At 31.1% G+C, this 17991-nt stretch overlaps 1 long non-coding RNA gene across 3 annotated transcripts; it reads right to left on the bottom strand.

Moving 5' to 3' along the window:
• Positions 1-7159: 7159 nt before the first annotated feature.
• LOC120265369 lies at positions 7160-11297 on the bottom strand. Of its 3 annotated transcripts, none has more exons than XR_005537627.1 (3): positions 11175-11297; positions 9584-10103; positions 7160-8019 (listed from the first exon to the last, which is right to left on the bottom strand). It is a non-coding gene; the product is annotated as an uncharacterized LOC120265369 (long non-coding RNA). The 3 variants fall into 3 exon arrangements; XR_005537621.1 differs by lacking the exon at positions 7160-8019 and having other exon boundaries at positions 9441-9627; positions 9824-10103; XR_005537615.1 differs by lacking the exon at positions 7160-8019 and having other exon boundaries at positions 9441-10103.
• Positions 11298-17991: the final 6694 nt, after the last annotated feature.

Below are 17991 nucleotides of genomic sequence, written 5' to 3'. Positions count from 1 at the left end.
TACTTGGAAAGTTTAGATCCATTAAGGAACCTAATTATTTACTAGTTGAAAAAAAAAACTTTTAAAAAACTAATAATGACTTAAAAATTGTTTAATTAGACAAAAAATATTTTATTTTTGTAACTTTTTAAAAGAAAATGGTGTCCATAACAAACCAATATTTTAGTATTTTTTTTAAAGTCCACTCGTCACCTACATGATGACTATGTTTGATGTTATGTTTTAAAACCTATATTGTTGATAAATAAATTTCACATGGGTTAGTTAGACAATTAAAAAAATTATATTGAAAAAAAAGCCAAAAAAAATAAAAAGTTGTTTTGAAATAGGCTATTTAAAAACAAACAAAAGATATAAGGATTTTAAAAAGTAAGTTAAAGAAGATATAAGAGATTGATTTATTAAATTAAATAATTTGACAACTTAATTTATTACAATAAGTAATTATCATAATTATACAATAAGTAGTTATTATAATTATAATGATGAGGATTTAAAAAATTTGAGTTGCCTCACCCTTGAGCTATTTCTACATAAATGGATAGGCCTTTCAACAAGGAGACGTTGAGGATTACCAAACCCTTATCTTCGTGCAAATATAATTCATAAGGAAGAAGAACTTGCAAGGAAGTTTGTATGACATGTTAATAAAGTTAAATAAATTGAGGCAAGGGCTATATATGTATCCATTTTATTTTTTAAGTATTTTCTTATTTAGTCATCCTCATATTAATATTTATTATTTTCAAAAATCAACTGTCAAACTTTATTAATATATCATACAAAGTTCCTAAGGTTTATATTAAGCTCAATTTATATTAGCATATCATACTAAACCTTATTAATCATGTAAGTACACTCTCAATATCATGTTATTTATAAACATTTGTGAAATCCTTAATTTAAAAACTTAGAAAAGAATTTTCCTCAATTAGTCAACATTTTTATATGTATATTTGCCACAAGTCATCAAGATATTTAAATGAAATGAACTTAATTTAATGAACAATTATTGGGTTTGATGTATTGTAAAATTAAAAAAAACTTCATTCAAACTTAAAGGTGCCTTTTGAGATACTTGGAAAGTTTAGATCCATTAAGGAACCTAATTATTTATTAATGAAAAATTAAAAAGGGTTGTCCTTTGAAATCTTCAAAACAAATTGGACGGTCAACTTACTAACATTCAATGCATATAACATTAGAAATTCTTTGATAAGGCCTTCATGTTATCAAATGGTGTTACACGTTGGATCCAGGGGGGTATGAATCGTATGATGAAGATGACTTGCACTTAAAAAATTAAGATAAATAAATAAATAAATAAAGGAAAAAAACAATTATAATTAAGGATTTGATTTTAAAATCATAATAATAAGAGAAACGTACCATGACATAACTTTGACTTTTCTACATTTATATTAAAAAAAAACACTTTAAATTCGCAGATCCGTACAAAAATTATCTTTGACCTTGCTTGTATAGCACCAATGCTCCCAACACAAAAATTGAGCACGGTAAAGGAATTTTGGTATTATATAATATAATATAATATAATATCCTAACTAATAATAGCATTTAGATTTGTTTTTCAATTTTGATTTAATTGTTTGCAATTGCTTTTCATATATATATATATATAGGTTTATACATAATTTTGAGTATTTTAATTTTACTGGAAATGAACAAAAAATCCCTCCAAAGTTCAGGTATTCACAAAAAAACCCCATGACTTTGAGTATTCCCAAAAGATCCTTTCTTTTTCTGACAGGTTATTTTTCAGACCTTTCTGACATAAAGGTGATTGACGTTGACATAAAGGTAACAGATATTAACTGGGCTGACTCTCAGTTTTTAAGCGAAAATACCAAATTTTAAGCGGAAACCCATAATTTTAAGTGGAAAAGTCAAATTTTAAACGCAAATGTATTATATGTTAAGTGAAAACTTATGTAGTTAAGCGAAAACACCAAATTTTAAGCGGAAACTAATAATTTTAAGCGGGAAGTACATGTTGTAAAATAGAATAAACTAACAGAGTACGCTGCATTAATTGAAAAGTACACTGTCAAGATTGAAAAATAAGATGTCAAAAAAAAGAGGGACTGTCTGGCAAATTCAAATGTCAGAGGGTCTGTCTGGGATGTTTTGAAACTTTCAGGAACTAAAAAATAATTTTCCCTTAATTTTATTTTTGTTGTCTTCAATATAATTTTTATAATATTATGATAATGAAATCGCGACATTTGCTCTAGAAGTCACTTTTTGCTAAGCTCTTTGCTCTTTGTTTAATATATATATATATATATATATATGGAGGGCCGGTTCTCATAATGTTTGTAGATAATTTATCTATAAATGTTCTCTCCCAACCATTAGATTGAAATCCAGTGGTTAATATTATTTATTTTGTAAACAGTAATTTTTAAATAGTACTAGGAATAATATTAAATGGGATGAATAAAGTTTTATGAACAATAGCACAATTTAAAAGATGAACAGTAGTTTCATCTCAACCAGCCGATCTTCCATCGCAACAGTAACACCCCCTCTTATTACAAGGGTTTAGCTCCGGTCTAATACACATCCCCTCCATTACTTTCTAATGCACGTCTCATTTATATTTTTCATGACCAAGATTTAAAGTTGGTTAATAACTTATAAGCAAAACTAAAAACTCTTGTAGTTTCTGAGATTTACAAAATAAAGAGTGAGGTTTCTATGATATGTGGTTTCCCAAATTTGTAAAAAGAGGAAAAAACATTAATGGTATTAACTTTGTCATTTTTACCGAGGCAAAATCATCCATTCATATAAAAAATCACGTTTGATTTTTGGAATTTAATTTTTTTTTGTTTAGCAGAATTTTGGAAAAGATTAATAAAATTAAAAATATATATATATATGTCATATAAGTTATTTTTTAAATAAAATAACGATTTTGCCCATTTGAGTTAACACTGTTAATGCTTGGTAATAGTTTTTTCTTTTTTTTTATAAATTTGGAAAACCACATATCATAGTTTCAAAAAACATAGAAACCTCACCTTTTATTTTGCAAATCTCAAAAATCATAAGGGACCGTTTGGTTCGCGGTAATGTAGAAGGATTACCATGTGTTACGTGGTAATATGAAAATATTACCACGTTTGGCATTGTATTAGTGGTAATCTGTATGGTAATATCACATTACCAACTTATAAATATTACCAAGAAAGTGGTAATCCTATTACCACCAAATTTGGTGTCTATCTTGGATTACCGTGGTAATCTTATAACTTTTTATATTTTAACAAATTGATTACCATGAAAACCAAAGTAATAAAAGTTCCCAACCAAACATGGTTATATTAAATTACCGCATTATTCCCACCCATATAACATTCCCACTCATATTACCATGGTTTTTACTTTTCCTTAACTTTTATCACAAGGCTAAAAAACCAATCTCAATATTGAACAAACCCTCTTCCCTATAAAAATTGGTCTTTTATGATTTATCTCTTCTTTAATTTTTTTTAAGATTTTTAAAAATAAATGTTATTATTTTCTATATCAATTTGGTCTGATTTTGCATTTAAAAAAAATAAACTTTATTTTTTTTCTTGTCACAATAATTGCAACTTTATCTTTTTTTTTTTAATCAAAATCTGTACCATTCTATATATATATATATAATTTTTTTACTCAAAATAATCAAAGAAGAGCAAAAGGTGGTAGTTAAAAACTTAAAATATATTGAAATATTAATGTTCAAATTAAAAAAAATTATATATATTTATCTCCATATTTAAAAAGAGTTACACCATGATTAAAAAATAATGTGAAAGAAGAATATTAACCAAATTTACATCTTGGTCATTAAAAGCATAAATAACTTGTGTCAAGAATCTAAACATGTATTGAATAGTAATAAAAGAAAAGTGTATTGGACTGGAGCCGAACTCTTATTCAAATTGGTTATCTGTGGACACTCTACGTGCATACACAGATGACGAATTGGTATATATATATATACTGGTATTTATTTTTTTTATTTTAAGGTTTTGTGAGTTTTTCTTAAATGATGCATAACTCTCTCTCTGTGAGTTTTTCTTAAATGATGCATAACTCTCTCTCTCTCTCTCTCTCTCTCTCTCTCTCTGTCTCTCACACAATCTCACTACGTGTGTGTATATATATAATATTGGTATTTATTTAATTTTTATTGTGTCATTTGTAAGGTATTAATCCAGTAATACCTTATAAAAAACACAGAAAACAATACTAAAGCAGGGATAAAATTCACCAAAAGAGGAATTTTTGTCGTTTTGAATGACTGGTTTTTATTAGAGAAAGTATTTTCTCAGTTTTTGTTCTTCCTGTCTAAATTAATTCATTATGTTTTGGTCACTTATATTTTAAAATATATTTTTTATAATTAGTAACAATTAATAATAATAGGGTTTGATTTCAACATAATTATGTTTTCGTTTTTTGTGGATTACATTCTTTTAATGAAAAATGGTAATTTGAATATCTAGAAAATTATAATCACAAATCATATATATATATAACACAAAAATTAATTTTCTAATATTCTCATGATCAACGATAGCTGGTTATTACAATAAAAATAGATTAAAAAATGTGTTTTTTATTTTATATTAAAGTATGTGCTAAATCACAGTAAAGCCATCAATATTCTTATATATAAATAATTAGATTTAATTGAAATTTTCTAAGAGTGTGTTTGAATTGAGGGCTTCTCAGGGAAAGTAAAAGGACGATTAAGGAGAGCTGGGATGAATTCACTTTTTTATTTGGATAGGTCTTTCTAATTTATTAAAAGAAAAGAAGGGTTAACATCTCACCCTCTAAAACCCTGAATTTTTTCACTCCAAATTGGGTTCTAATTAAGACAAGGAATAACCTTAAAAAAATTATAATTATTAAAAGATCATAATATTAGGGTTTTTTTCAATTAATTACAAATTTCATTTGTTTTTTTTAATTAATTACAAAAACCTTGTTTTTCTCATTTTTTCACTTTTTTTAATCCAATTTTTTTTTTTCCATAAGAGTTTAAACAGCACCGTCAGTCTTAACTAAAGATGGCATTCATATATTTCATCTTTCATTCTTAGTTTGTTCATTATGATCAATTCTCACACCTCGCATTAGTTTGATCCTGTGTTATTGACGTAGATCTCGCTCTCATATTAGCATGGAGGTTGCTATATCACTAATTTTCTCATTTTCATATTTTTATGATTGTATTGTTTGGTACTAATGTCACATACACTTGATTAAGTGATAAGTGCTTGATTGTACATATTTCTATGTTATAAACTAATATACTTACCTTGTCTTTTACCATGAATTGTTTGATGATGTTACTTAGTTTAGCTTCTTTGTGTTCATATATAGGTAGGAATTATAGCATTAGGATGTAAGTAGCAAAGTTGGATTGATTTAGGGCAAAATGTGATAAAATTTACCAATTTCAGCAAAGTGTGAGAGCAGCCCCACATAGGGGGTGCACAGCCACTTGATCAGAAGCTTGATTGAATCGCAAGGATTTAAGGAGATGCAATGATATGAGAAATGCACAGGTACAACACAGGGAAGAGCATAGCTAAAGCTCGATCATGCAAGGGGGGATGCATAGGGCATGCAAATCTCAAACATGTGATTGTCTCTAAATTAGGTCGAGATTCTAGTCCCAAGGGTCAAGGGGTGCAAAAGCATGCCCAATAGACTCCTATGCTTGGGCCATACACTGTATCATTTCTTGTAGATATGAAAGCGGAATTTAGGTTAATTTGAGAGAAGCTTTTAGACATGGAAAGGTTGCTATCCCTAGGGAGAAGATTCGAGGTGAGGTTAAGTATCAAAAATTGAAGGAAACCGATCGAGGAGAGATTTGAGATGATAATATCAGCCCGATTGTGTGAGATTAAAGAGTGATCAACCCCTCGCTTGGGATTATGTTCATCCTTGAGAAGAGAAAAGTATTAAGGGAGCTCTCCTTATGTTGTCATTTGTTTCTTTTCAATTTGATTGTATTGCAAACCTCTTTAGCATGAGACGCTAAACTTTTCTTTGGTACTTTAGACATCTATGAACCTTGAGATGATTTTGTAGTTTTTATTTCTTTTATATATTAGTTTTCCATTGACTTGTTTCTTCTAAATTTTCTGTATGTGTTTTGATGTCATTTATTTACCTTAGTGAAAACTTCAAAATGTATATTTGATTTATACAATCAGGATTTGAGAAATTAATCATATATAGATCTACTATAGATGATAAAGGGTGTGCGCACACCCAGAGGTATGATGCATGGGTGCAAACTCTCCAGATTATGATTAAACCGAATAACAGCATTCACAAAACTTAAATATAATCGTAGGATGATAGGGACGCAAGTATACATGCCAATCGTGTAATAAAGTACTAAAGAACAGGATGTCGCTCCACAGGGAAAAATGAGATTACTAGTACTTACCCTAATTCTGAAAGCTAGCCTAACCAAAAGTAGTGATGTGTGTGAACAAAAGAACTAGGAAATAGAAGCAAGAAATACGAAACAAGGACTGGAAAAATCAGGAGAAGAAACGATATCCGGGCATAGCATCCCTTTAGGGTTTTGTTAAGTGCATGAAAAAGATTGTCTAAACATGCAACCCTATTTGAACCGAGAGATTTCTTAAATTATACTAAACCCTTCTTTCAAGGGTAAATAGTAAATGAATTGGTACAGTGCTGATGCAGTCACCACACAATCGCATTAACACTCAGTGAAATCTTGATGTGAGTCAATAAGAATTTTTTTTTAATTAGGTAATCCTTCTTTCAAAAAAATTACCCCTAATCCGAATACATAATAGAAATACAATTTATTCTAAAATCTATTCCACATAATTGCAAAGAGCACGGAAATACTCATTAACTCACTAGAAAGGATTGAGGGAGAAAAATTCTCTAATATACCCTATTGCTAGGTTTACTCACAATCCCCTCCAATTGCGGTATATTTATGTTAGCTGGGAATTTCTACTCGTCACAAAGCACATCAATTATGAAACTAGGCTTTCGCCACGATAGCAATCAGGCATTACAAACACGCAATTAGATTCAAATATAAAGGATTACAATTATGAAAATAATTGGAACATTAAGGTCCACAACCAATGTCGAAATATTAAAACCTAGAGTTCAACTATACCCAAACATCTAAGAAATTAACCCTCCAATAATGGAGAGCAAACATTCAAATTACAAGACACGAAGAGAATAGACATAAGCATTAAACCCCCTTCTTAATTGTACCGAAAGTTGATTGATGGAAAACTCCAAAGAAACTTCTATGAATGCCGCCAAGGTAGGCTTGACTGATATGATCTTCTTCTCCTTGATGATGGAATTGTATCCCCTTCAAAAATTACCTCTGAAACCCTAGAGATTTTCCTCCTTTTTTCCCTAGCCTCATCTCCAAGAAAAGAAATAAAAATTACCCTAAAAATCCTTATTATGTCTATTTATACTATATCACTTACTGCTTACTTACGACCGTAAGGACGTAGCTGTAAGGAGCTGGAGATGATGAGTCGCGAGCCTTATGGGAACACTTACTATTGTAAGTCTCATCCGTAAAGTTTTCTGTTTTGTTTACGGTCTTGCTTATGGCCGTAAGAGCTGGATCGTAAGCTTCACTGTGCTGACTTTGTGACCGTCCTTACAAGTGTAAGTTCTGCTCATAAACTCCTTTGGATGGTCCTAATGGGCTTCCTTACGGGCATAAGTCCTGCCCGTAAAGTCCTCTGGTTTGACTCCAAACTCCTCCTTACGGGCATAAATATACCTACAAGGTTCTCTAGAAAAGGCTTACGACCATAAGTCAGGTCGTAAGCTGCCCATAAGCCATCCTGTTTGTCTTGTCCTTATCTAGTTGATGTCGAGGGAGCTCCATCTTCTTCGTTTAGGGTCTAGAATATTTATTTTGATTCTTTCTCATCTTTAAGTGCTTCCTGAAGCCTGAAAATACAAAACACACAATGTTTAACGTCGAATTCCATAATATACTTCTAATACATGCTTAATGAGTGCTCAAAATGATATTAAATAAAAGAACATTGCACACTCATCATAGGGCATTTGAGATCACCATCTAGGATTAGGATTAGGATTTAGTCACCTTGAGAAAAGGGTTAATTTAATCCAAAAATGTCCACGGTCTAGAGATATTCAAGAATCGATACCGATATTGAAATCTCACTATAATTGATTCTCAAGGGGATCCATATCCAGGTAGCCCTCATTCGATCTGATATCTCTTCTTAGAGAATTACCAGTCTCCTTGTCAATTTTGCATTTTAATTATCCTTTAAAGAAACCCCAATCATTTAATCAACTAGATAATAGAAAAGAAACTAGTACTATAAGCATTAGTCCTTGTGAGATCAACATTATGTAGATTTGTACACACTTTATTATTTGAACAACGCTTGCACTTGCAAATTACAATACATCAATAAGAATGAATAATATTTTTATTTGATAACAAGGTTATAATTAGTAAATTATATTATTACATATCTTTTCCTTTACCCTCCTTAAGCACAAAGGTTTATCAAATAACCCTCTCTTTTCTTTCACTTACTAAAATTTGAATTTCCAAACAAAAGTAATGCAATATAATCCAAATGAACTTCCCAAAAATCTTGTAGAAATGACATAGATGTCTCATGTCCCATTTACATCATATTTTTTTCCCTCTCTCTTCTAATATATTTCTAGTGTGCCACAAAGAGGAAAACGGACGATAGCTTATTTAGTCTGAGAGTGCCCAAACTAACAACAAAGCTCCAACACCCTCTTTAGTCTAAAAATTCCTAAAGATTTCAAAGAATCACTAGAAAACCTCAAAGAAAAATTTTACTCATAAAAATTCATCCTGCAAACCCTAGAGGATACAAATATATATAGCCCTATCACTAAAAGGGCATAAATGAAAAACTACTAAAATAGAAAATTTTAAACAGAAGACACTATAATAAATATATGAGTAGCTAAAAATAGCGCCAAAGACAGCACCATAAAGAGAGCTTCCTAACAAAAGCTTTAATAAAATCAAATCTTTCACAAAATAGTAAATTTATGAATTTAGAGGCCTAAACGATGGAATTTGGCTGAAAAACACCATAGAACATTTAAAATTAATCCAAAGTCCAAAGTTGGACATAATTACGAAATGCTACTAGTTATTTTTATCCTTCTTTAAAACTAGATGTGTCATGCATCATAGTATCTTTGTCACGCCCCGACTCACAGTTAGGCATGGGACAATCACTGCGTTAATCCAAGTGGGGTGAACAATATCTTCTCTGAATTAGTGCAAGGCTGACAAAGAACTGAGCATACCTATAATGGATTACAACTAGGAAAAACACCAAATAAAACTAGAAAGAACACAATAGATAGTTATATATATAACAAAAACAAATGAGCATACACAATGTGCTATACAACTTAAATATGCAATGTTTAGTATACAATATGCTCCAAAAGATACGTAGACCCAACTTATAACAACACATACAGGTAGCTCCCCAGCATAAGGAAAGATCGCACACACTACTAAACCTGAGGAGAGAAAAAGAAGAGTGATGAGTAATGTGATTATGCAATGAGTGAATAAGCCACATAATGGAATCAAAATGAAACCAAAGAATATGAGAAGAGTCATAGCAATAATAACCAATACACGTTTGGCTTAAAATAAAGTAGAGTCGCGATTAAAGTTAAAAACAAATTAGGAAAAATATAATCGAATGCATACATCACCAATAAATCACTCTTTTGAAAACTCATAGGCTAGCCTCAAAGAATGTTCACTCTAACTGCGGCTACAATTAGGATTTGAACCCACCAAGGTTAGTTTTATGTGTAACAAAAGAAATTAAATAGCCCTCCTTGGTGTTGGCCTCTGGAAACCTCGTGTGGTGACACTGAGTGCCTCAGTCAGTATTTGTCCCATTCAAACTCTCTACGGGCCTCCTGATTTGGGTAAAGTAATGGTCAACCATGCTACCTCTACAAGTCAATCGTGGGGACCTCCACTGCAATGAATCACACAAAGCATGTCACCATAAAATCACATGAAAGCCTTTTTACAACATTGGCATAACAAAGCGCAAGACTTTCTCTTTACAAGAAGTTTCATACTTTCAATAACATAAGCATTTCCTTTCACAAAGAAAGAGATACCACATTTTCAAGAATATAACATTTCTTTTCACAAAGACGAATAAGTTCCAAAGAAAAGTAAGGATCAAAAAATCATGAGTTATTTAACCTCAAAAAGTAGAATCATATACCAAAGCAATGTACAAGTGAAAATACTCATATGAGTTATCATTTAAATCCTGCTAGATTATGTGTTTAACAACGCAAATTCACTCACAATCAAGACCAAAATGTGGTCAAGCTCCCTCCAAGGCCTTGCCCTTGCTTGGAGACACTCATTCTACAAATACAAAAGCATTCTAAATACGGAAAATAAGAACAAAATACGACAATGGAAAACAATCGCAACAATCGAAATGCATCAAATTCTAAGACGATAGCTAGGCATTTGGACTTGCCTTAACAATCGTGGAATGAAGACTCGATGAGGATTGAAAACAACATGTGCCAACAACACGTGCCAAGCTGAGCTATTGTACAACATGTGCCAACACGTGCCAAGCTGAGCTATTGTACAACATGTCCTAACTTCAAAGATTCCAAAACAACATGTGCCAACACGCGATTGCTATAGTATAGAAAAAACTCTCGGACTATAGTAATGCCAAGCTGAGCTATTGTACACCAATTTTCCATTTATAGTTTGGGCATGAATTTGGTCCTATTTTCAACCAAATTTTGGAATGAACATCAAAGTGTGCCACACTCTCAAGGGCCAATTCACAAGAATTCAAGGGAAAGCAAACAATATAAACCCTAATGAAAATACAAGCAAACTCAAAGAATTAAACCATAAAGTTTTGAATTATCAACAAAATGAACATCCCACAATGCTTGAATAATCAAAAGGGCTTGGGTTTAAGATCAAGATGAGTAACCAAGCCATGCAAAAAATCAAACAAAAGAATGATAATACAATAGATCAAAGCATGAAAGATGTTTACCACAAATTGTCGCTTGCAAGATTGGTTAGTTTCCTTTAAACTTGAACTTAACTCAAGAGAAGAAGAAGAACAAAGAACAACAAGAAGAAAAGAGAGGAACGACCAAGAGTTGGAGAAATCTCCACTTAAGTTCAGCAAAAAGGATAAGATAAGATGAAAAAAAGGATAAGGTGAGGCAAGAAGACCATTTTACCCTCACCACTTCAAAGAAATCACTAAAGTGCCATTACACACAAGAAAAGTCCACTTCCAAGAAAAAGACAAAGCAAAAGAAATGAATAACCAATACCCCTAAAGAAGCAAAGACAAGGTATGAAAACAAAAAGAGAACAAGATATCACAAAAAGGTTTAAATTTGGTCAAAATGATTTAAATGACAACTTGAACACAATGATCTAAAGACAAACTGATTTTTGAAGTGAAATGGCTCATTTCATGCCCTAAAAGCAATAAGAATTCGATTTTTGTTACTGTGCATATCGAAAGACAGCAACATGTGAAAACTAGGTCTCACAATCTTCCTCTTTTTTATCATACCTTTCGCATGGCTTTTGTCTCTATCCTCCATTTCTTTATTCCCACTAACCAATGCACTCCTCTCTCACTATCACCACTTACTCCTTTGACCATCTTCCTCTGACAAAGCTATAATCAATTAAAAAAAATATATTAAATACACCTTTCGAAATTTTCTAAAAATTAAAATACTCATGTTAGTTCTTAAGGGGTAGATGTGTGATATTTTTTTCACTCAACCTCACAAGTAATGAACTCACACACAATCAATCATGCATGAGAAAGAATACACACAAATTGGTTATCCAGTTCACCACAAGCTTGCCTATGTCTGGGGAACTGAGCTCGGAGAAAATATTCCACTAAAGTGGAAAAGAAAGAAAATTTACAATAGTCACACTCTCTCTCACACACACAACAATGAATGACCCTCTCCAGATTGCCGGATGACCACTCTCCTCAACCCACACAGTAGGGTCTCTCGTTCATGGCACATCCTAAATCTCAAAGTAGGGTATCTTATATGGATGTCCCTACGTCCCAACAAAGCTTCATCTTTTAGAATCTTCGTGGCTTTCTCACTTGGACATCTTCCAAAATTAGACGTTGTAACTCCTGTTACAACCAAGCTTGCAACGCAACCCACCTACTAATCCTGACTGAGTTTCTACTCTCGTTGCAACATAACTACCCTCCTGGTTGCTTTAGTTTGCCTCAATGCAATCCACGACTCCCGAGCTCCTACCCTTAGCAACTAGCCTCCTTCCTCACGTCATATCAGCAGGTCTCTCTCCCGATCGAGGGTCGCACTGACCAAGGTGTGAATCCATCTCACCAAAGATGATCTCAAAAGATCTATTCAATCTTCTTTCCAAACTTGGTCCAAGTTTGGTCTTCGCCAAATCTTCAAACTCGATCATCATTCATCTAAGTCTGGTTCTTCAATATATTGTTACTAAACTTGATCTCCTCTTATCCGAGTTTAGATATTCAATATCTTCCAAGCATGATCTTCCTTTATCCAAGCTTGGGTCTTTAATCTTTTATCAAATCTCGCCATAGATGTCTTGTGTCCTTGAATAGATTTTGTCTTCAAATAACTCTACCTATAATTAGCTTTGGATCTTTCCTTCAAATTGCTTTGCTAATTATGGTCTTGAGAATCATGTTGGCTTGCCCTTACCTTTCTTAGTTTGTGTCTTCAAATAGCTTCACACCAAACTAAGTTTCTATGCAATCCTTGGTCTCTAAGAGAAGATCTTCATACTTGCCAACAATAGATCATTCCTCTCTCTTAGAAATAAACCTCTCATGAGAAAAGAGTTTATCAAATATAGATTTTATCGTCTTATATCTTACCGAAGATAGATTAAATCATATCTAAGATAAACTTGCTCTTCAAAAGGGATTCTTTACATTGATGCTCTTTCCAAAAAGATAGTCTTCCTAATAGATTTTCTCCATATGGTTCATTGAGAGAAATCCTCCAAACATAAACTCCTAACATGATCTTCTAACCTTCATGTCTTCATTTTTACTTCTTGCCACATCATCAAGTGCTTTTGCCATTTCATCATCCTTGTCACCTTGTCTGCCAAGTCATTTCATTTGCCATGTCACCATTGCTTGTGCCACATCATCGCCTTACTTGTCATATAATGCCAACTTAAACTTCCAACTCGGCCTAACAACTCATTTACAGGCATTCCATATCACTAATTAAAAATAAATTAATGTAAATCATAATAAATCCTACATAATCATCCGTTAAAAAAATCAAGAAAACAAATAAATTAAAGAAAAAAATGCATAGATGAATTGATCTAACTCCGTTGAAACATCCAAAGCTCCAGTTATCCATTCCGAATATCACGCTAAATTTATGAAATTAATGAAAATGAAAAACCCAACCTTTCTCCTTCTCTAAATCCTTCTCTTCAACCCCATCATCCATAAAATCAAAACCTAATTCACCCAGATTCCTCAACCACAACGAGAGCCAAACAAGATGGCGAACGCCATGAATCTACTCCCTTCTGCTAACCTCTAAAACCAATCTCTTTCTATGTTACCAAGGTCGTGAGTCTAAAGTCCTCCACGAATTTATAGTTGGATGCCACCTTCATTGTCGGTTTCACTATACTGGAGTAGTAGATCTAGCGATTTCAAGGGTGGATAAAACTTCTAGAGTGATAAAGAGAAGGAAAGGCCAAACTTGAGAGTAGAGATGATAATTGACTTTTTTTTTAATGAGCGTGGGTTTATTGGAGAATGATGGTTGATGAACGCGCAAAAGGGATGAAGATGAACAAGAAGGCAATAAAAGCTATTATGGGGGGATAGAAAGAGAGAGAGAGAGATGTGGGTGCCGCACATAAGACATTCAATCACATCATTCGAACAACCATTCTGTTCAAATGACTTTACTTTCCAAACAAAAATTCAATCTTTTTTTCTTTTCTCTTATCTTTCCTTATTTTACTTTTCCTTTCACTTTTAAATTCAAATACGATGTTAAAGAATATTTTTTTAATAAAAAACAAAATAAAAAATATTTTCAACGAAACTTTTCCAAAGAAAAATCCTCTAAGAGTATATATATAAAATAAAATTATATTAAACATTATTTAATGTATTAAAATACAATTAATAATCATATTTAGCTTTCTATAACCTGTTACATTAAACTTTCATGATTGATCTAAAATTAATTTTAAATTTTGAGTTGGATTAATCTTTTTAACCCAAAGATTCATTCGGTAATCTTTCAACAGATCCATAATTAATCTATATTTATAACTATATATCTATTATATCTTTTTGATAAAATATATTTTTTTATAAACATTAAGCATATATATTTCTGTTTAAAAGAATGAGGTTTTTGTTTAAGAAATGAGTTTTCTGTTTAAGAAATGAGGTTTCTGTTTAAAGAAATGAGCTCTCTGTTTAAGAAATGAACTCTCTGTTTAAGAAATGAGTTCTCTATTTAAGAAATGAGTAATGTATTACTCTTCATGCTAACCTAAATTCTTTTGTTTGTAGTTATAAGTTTGTTTGTAGTTATAATGTAATCATGCTAACCTAAATTCTTTTCCACAAACTTATTAAATTTTTAATGTAAATATCATTATCTCTATATAATAAAGAACGACCGTCTTTATGCTTGGTTGTCTTTGTTTAACTATCGATGTTTCTGTTTAATATATTGCGTTTACATTTAAAAAAGTGCTTAAATATTGTTGTTTCTATTTAAATATGTACGAGTGGCCAAGATTAATTGGTTTTTATACCCATGATTAATTTGTCACGTAAATATTGGTTTTTCTGTTTAAATATCAATGTTTCTGTTTAAAAAATGAGTTTTCTGTTTAACAAAATGAGTTTTCTGTTTAAGAAATGAGCTCTCTGTTTAAGAAATGAGTTCTCTGTTTAACAAATGAGCTCTCTGTTTAAGAAATGAGTACATGCAAAAAGAATGAAAAAATGTATGCAAAAAGGTTTATGGGCAATGATGGAATTTTATAATGCAGGGGGCATAAAGGAAGTAAAACAATAAAGGAAGGGATGTTTTAGGTATTCAAAACTCACAGGGGTTGTTTGGGAAGTTTTGAAATTCTTGAGGTGTAAACAGTAATTTTTTCTTTTTTTTTAATTTCTCTTCTAAAATATAACCATAACTGAGTTTCATGTAAATGTGTTACACAAAAATATTTTTTAAACTAAATTAACTATTATTATTATTTAATATTGGATTGAGAATAGATTGATTTAATTTAATAAATATAAACTTTATATATTTATTTTGTACATGTTTTATGTGTTGATTATTTATAAAATTAATATTTTAGTTTAGAATAGATATATATTTATCTACCCTGATAAGTAAGTTTTTGTAAAAAAAAAATTAAAATTTATAAATTTTTTTTAAAAAAAGATGGTTTAAAAAAGCCCACAAAGCTCTTTGTTTTTGTTTTTTCCTTTGCCCACAGATCTAAAAAGCTATCTATAAATATTTTATGTACAGGTATAGAACTAACTAATGCTTATTATTCCTTCAAATACCATCATTGCTTCTTTGAGGAAAGTAGTTCATAATCTATTGACTTTCTACCTCTACATGGCATTATTCTGTTACCAAAGCACAAACCCCTCCTCATGCATTTGAAAAGATGACTACAAGAGGTCATTATGGTAAATATATGGATAATTAAAATAATAAAAAAAAAGCCCTCTTATAATAATTGTATGAATACCACTAAAAGGGCTACATTTAGTAGCACATGTTCAGTATATATATATTGTTTGTGAATTTTTTTATTCTTGATTGCAAAAGATGCACAATAAAGCAAGGTTTAAAAGATTAGAAGATGCCTGTGGTCCATTGTTTTAGTGGCCACTAACTTTTTGGGAATTTGATCTCTTTTTATCTCTCTATTGCTATATAATAAGATTATCAAAGTTTAATTCATGAACCTGTTGATAATTTCTCCTGCAAAATTATTCAAATGATGATTAATTAAGTGTCCATTAAAATGAGACTCCATTTTAAATCATTCTTTGTAATTTCAAGCAGTAGAAATGCAGAAGAAAAAAGAAATTAATGACATTTTATAGTGATACAATGTCAGCTACTCAAACAATTAGTAACATAATGCACTTCAAATTTTGGTTAAAAATATTCAACAATACAATGGCTTCAAATTTTAACTATAAATCAAATTTATAAACTAATTTATCAACAATGTTAGTCCTTCAAAAATACAATTTGAGAGGCATTCATTCTACATGCACTTACAAGGCTTTTTTTATCATTTTTTTTTCTGAATAATTTCAAGCATTCAAAAACATAATGCACTTCAAATCATAGATATGAATGAAAACCATTAACTGATTCATTGGCAATGTTAGCTATTCAGAAATACAAGATCACAATGCACTTCAAATTACAGTAATTATATAAACATGTAAATTGTAAGCAATGCAACATATCGTTCCCAACCTTCAATTAAGTCATGCAGTTCATTAACAGATTTATCGACAACTTTGAATGAGGAATTGAACATTACATGATGAACAACTTTATGGCAGTGTACTCGACAGAGGACACTCACAAAATCTTTTCAATTTCTTCCTTGTTTTTCTAATTTTCATGGCATTGCTACCATTTCTTTTCTGCTGATTTTCCTGCATTTAATCTCTATAGATCTAAGCAAAAATAGTCATAGTGAAATATCATTCATAAAGACAATATATATATATATATATATGTACAATTTGAAGCCATAAACAATGAAAACAAGAAATAGTCTATACAAAACATGCACCCATTAGCATTTTGCCATAAATTTCATCAATTAATTATCATTGTTCATGGGATTAGCAAATGCAATTCTAATAAGATGCAAATGCCTTTGCATGCACACACACACACACACACAGATAAATATATATATATATATATATATATATATATGTATATATATATACATATTAAATGCTTTGTTTCGCAAGAGAAGACATTAATAATTGATCTGCAAGATGTACCAAGTTTGGTCCACAAAAAGAAAAGACTTGTTTTGAAGATCTAGAATTAAAGACAGGTCCACAGATGAGCTTTTGTGTAAATTGAAACTTTTCTTGTCAAAATCAAACTGATATGAATCTTTTAAAAAAGGGGTGAAAAAAAGGGAAAAAACTTCACCTTGATGAAGCATAGATCTATGTACATGTATGAGTAGCTTATTGCCGATGCAGCATCATCAGGATTCTCATCAGTTGCGGTGATAACACAACGAGCACGATCATCGATCACTGATCGATCTGTGTGAATCATGATGATGCTACACCAGAAAACAGCAACTGTGCCTTTGATGAACTCCATGCAAAAGAAACACAACAATATAACTTATATACATATATATTTGTACACATTTATGCACACATATATCATGCATGAACATTAGAAAAGAAGCAAAGCATGATCAAAAGAAAAGGAAGAAGAAGAAGGTATTCACATAAACCTTAAAAAAGAAAAATGGAAGGGCATGAGAAAATTGGAGAGGGAGAGAGAGAGAGAGAGAGAGAGAGAGAGGTTTGTAGAAGAGGAAGGGATAGAGGGGTATTTATAGGAAGATATATATTTCTGAATAACAAGAAAGCTTGATCAACAACTTAGTTAGGAAGTTTTGTAACAAAAGAGAAGATGAGGATTAATTGTTACACTAAGTAAATCTTGTTAATTAATTAATTAATTAGTAAAGTAATTAAGGAAAAGTTTATTCCTAGTACATAAAACTTA

Source organism: Dioscorea cayenensis, chromosome 1, assembly GCF_009730915.1.
Source record: "Dioscorea cayenensis subsp. rotundata cultivar TDr96_F1 chromosome 1, TDr96_F1_v2_PseudoChromosome.rev07_lg8_w22 25.fasta, whole genome shotgun sequence".
NCBI classification, from domain to species: Eukaryota; Viridiplantae; Streptophyta; class Magnoliopsida; order Dioscoreales; family Dioscoreaceae; genus Dioscorea; species Dioscorea cayenensis.
Note: the sequence above shows the minus strand (reverse complement) of the source record. Positions and strands in the feature narration are given on the sequence as shown.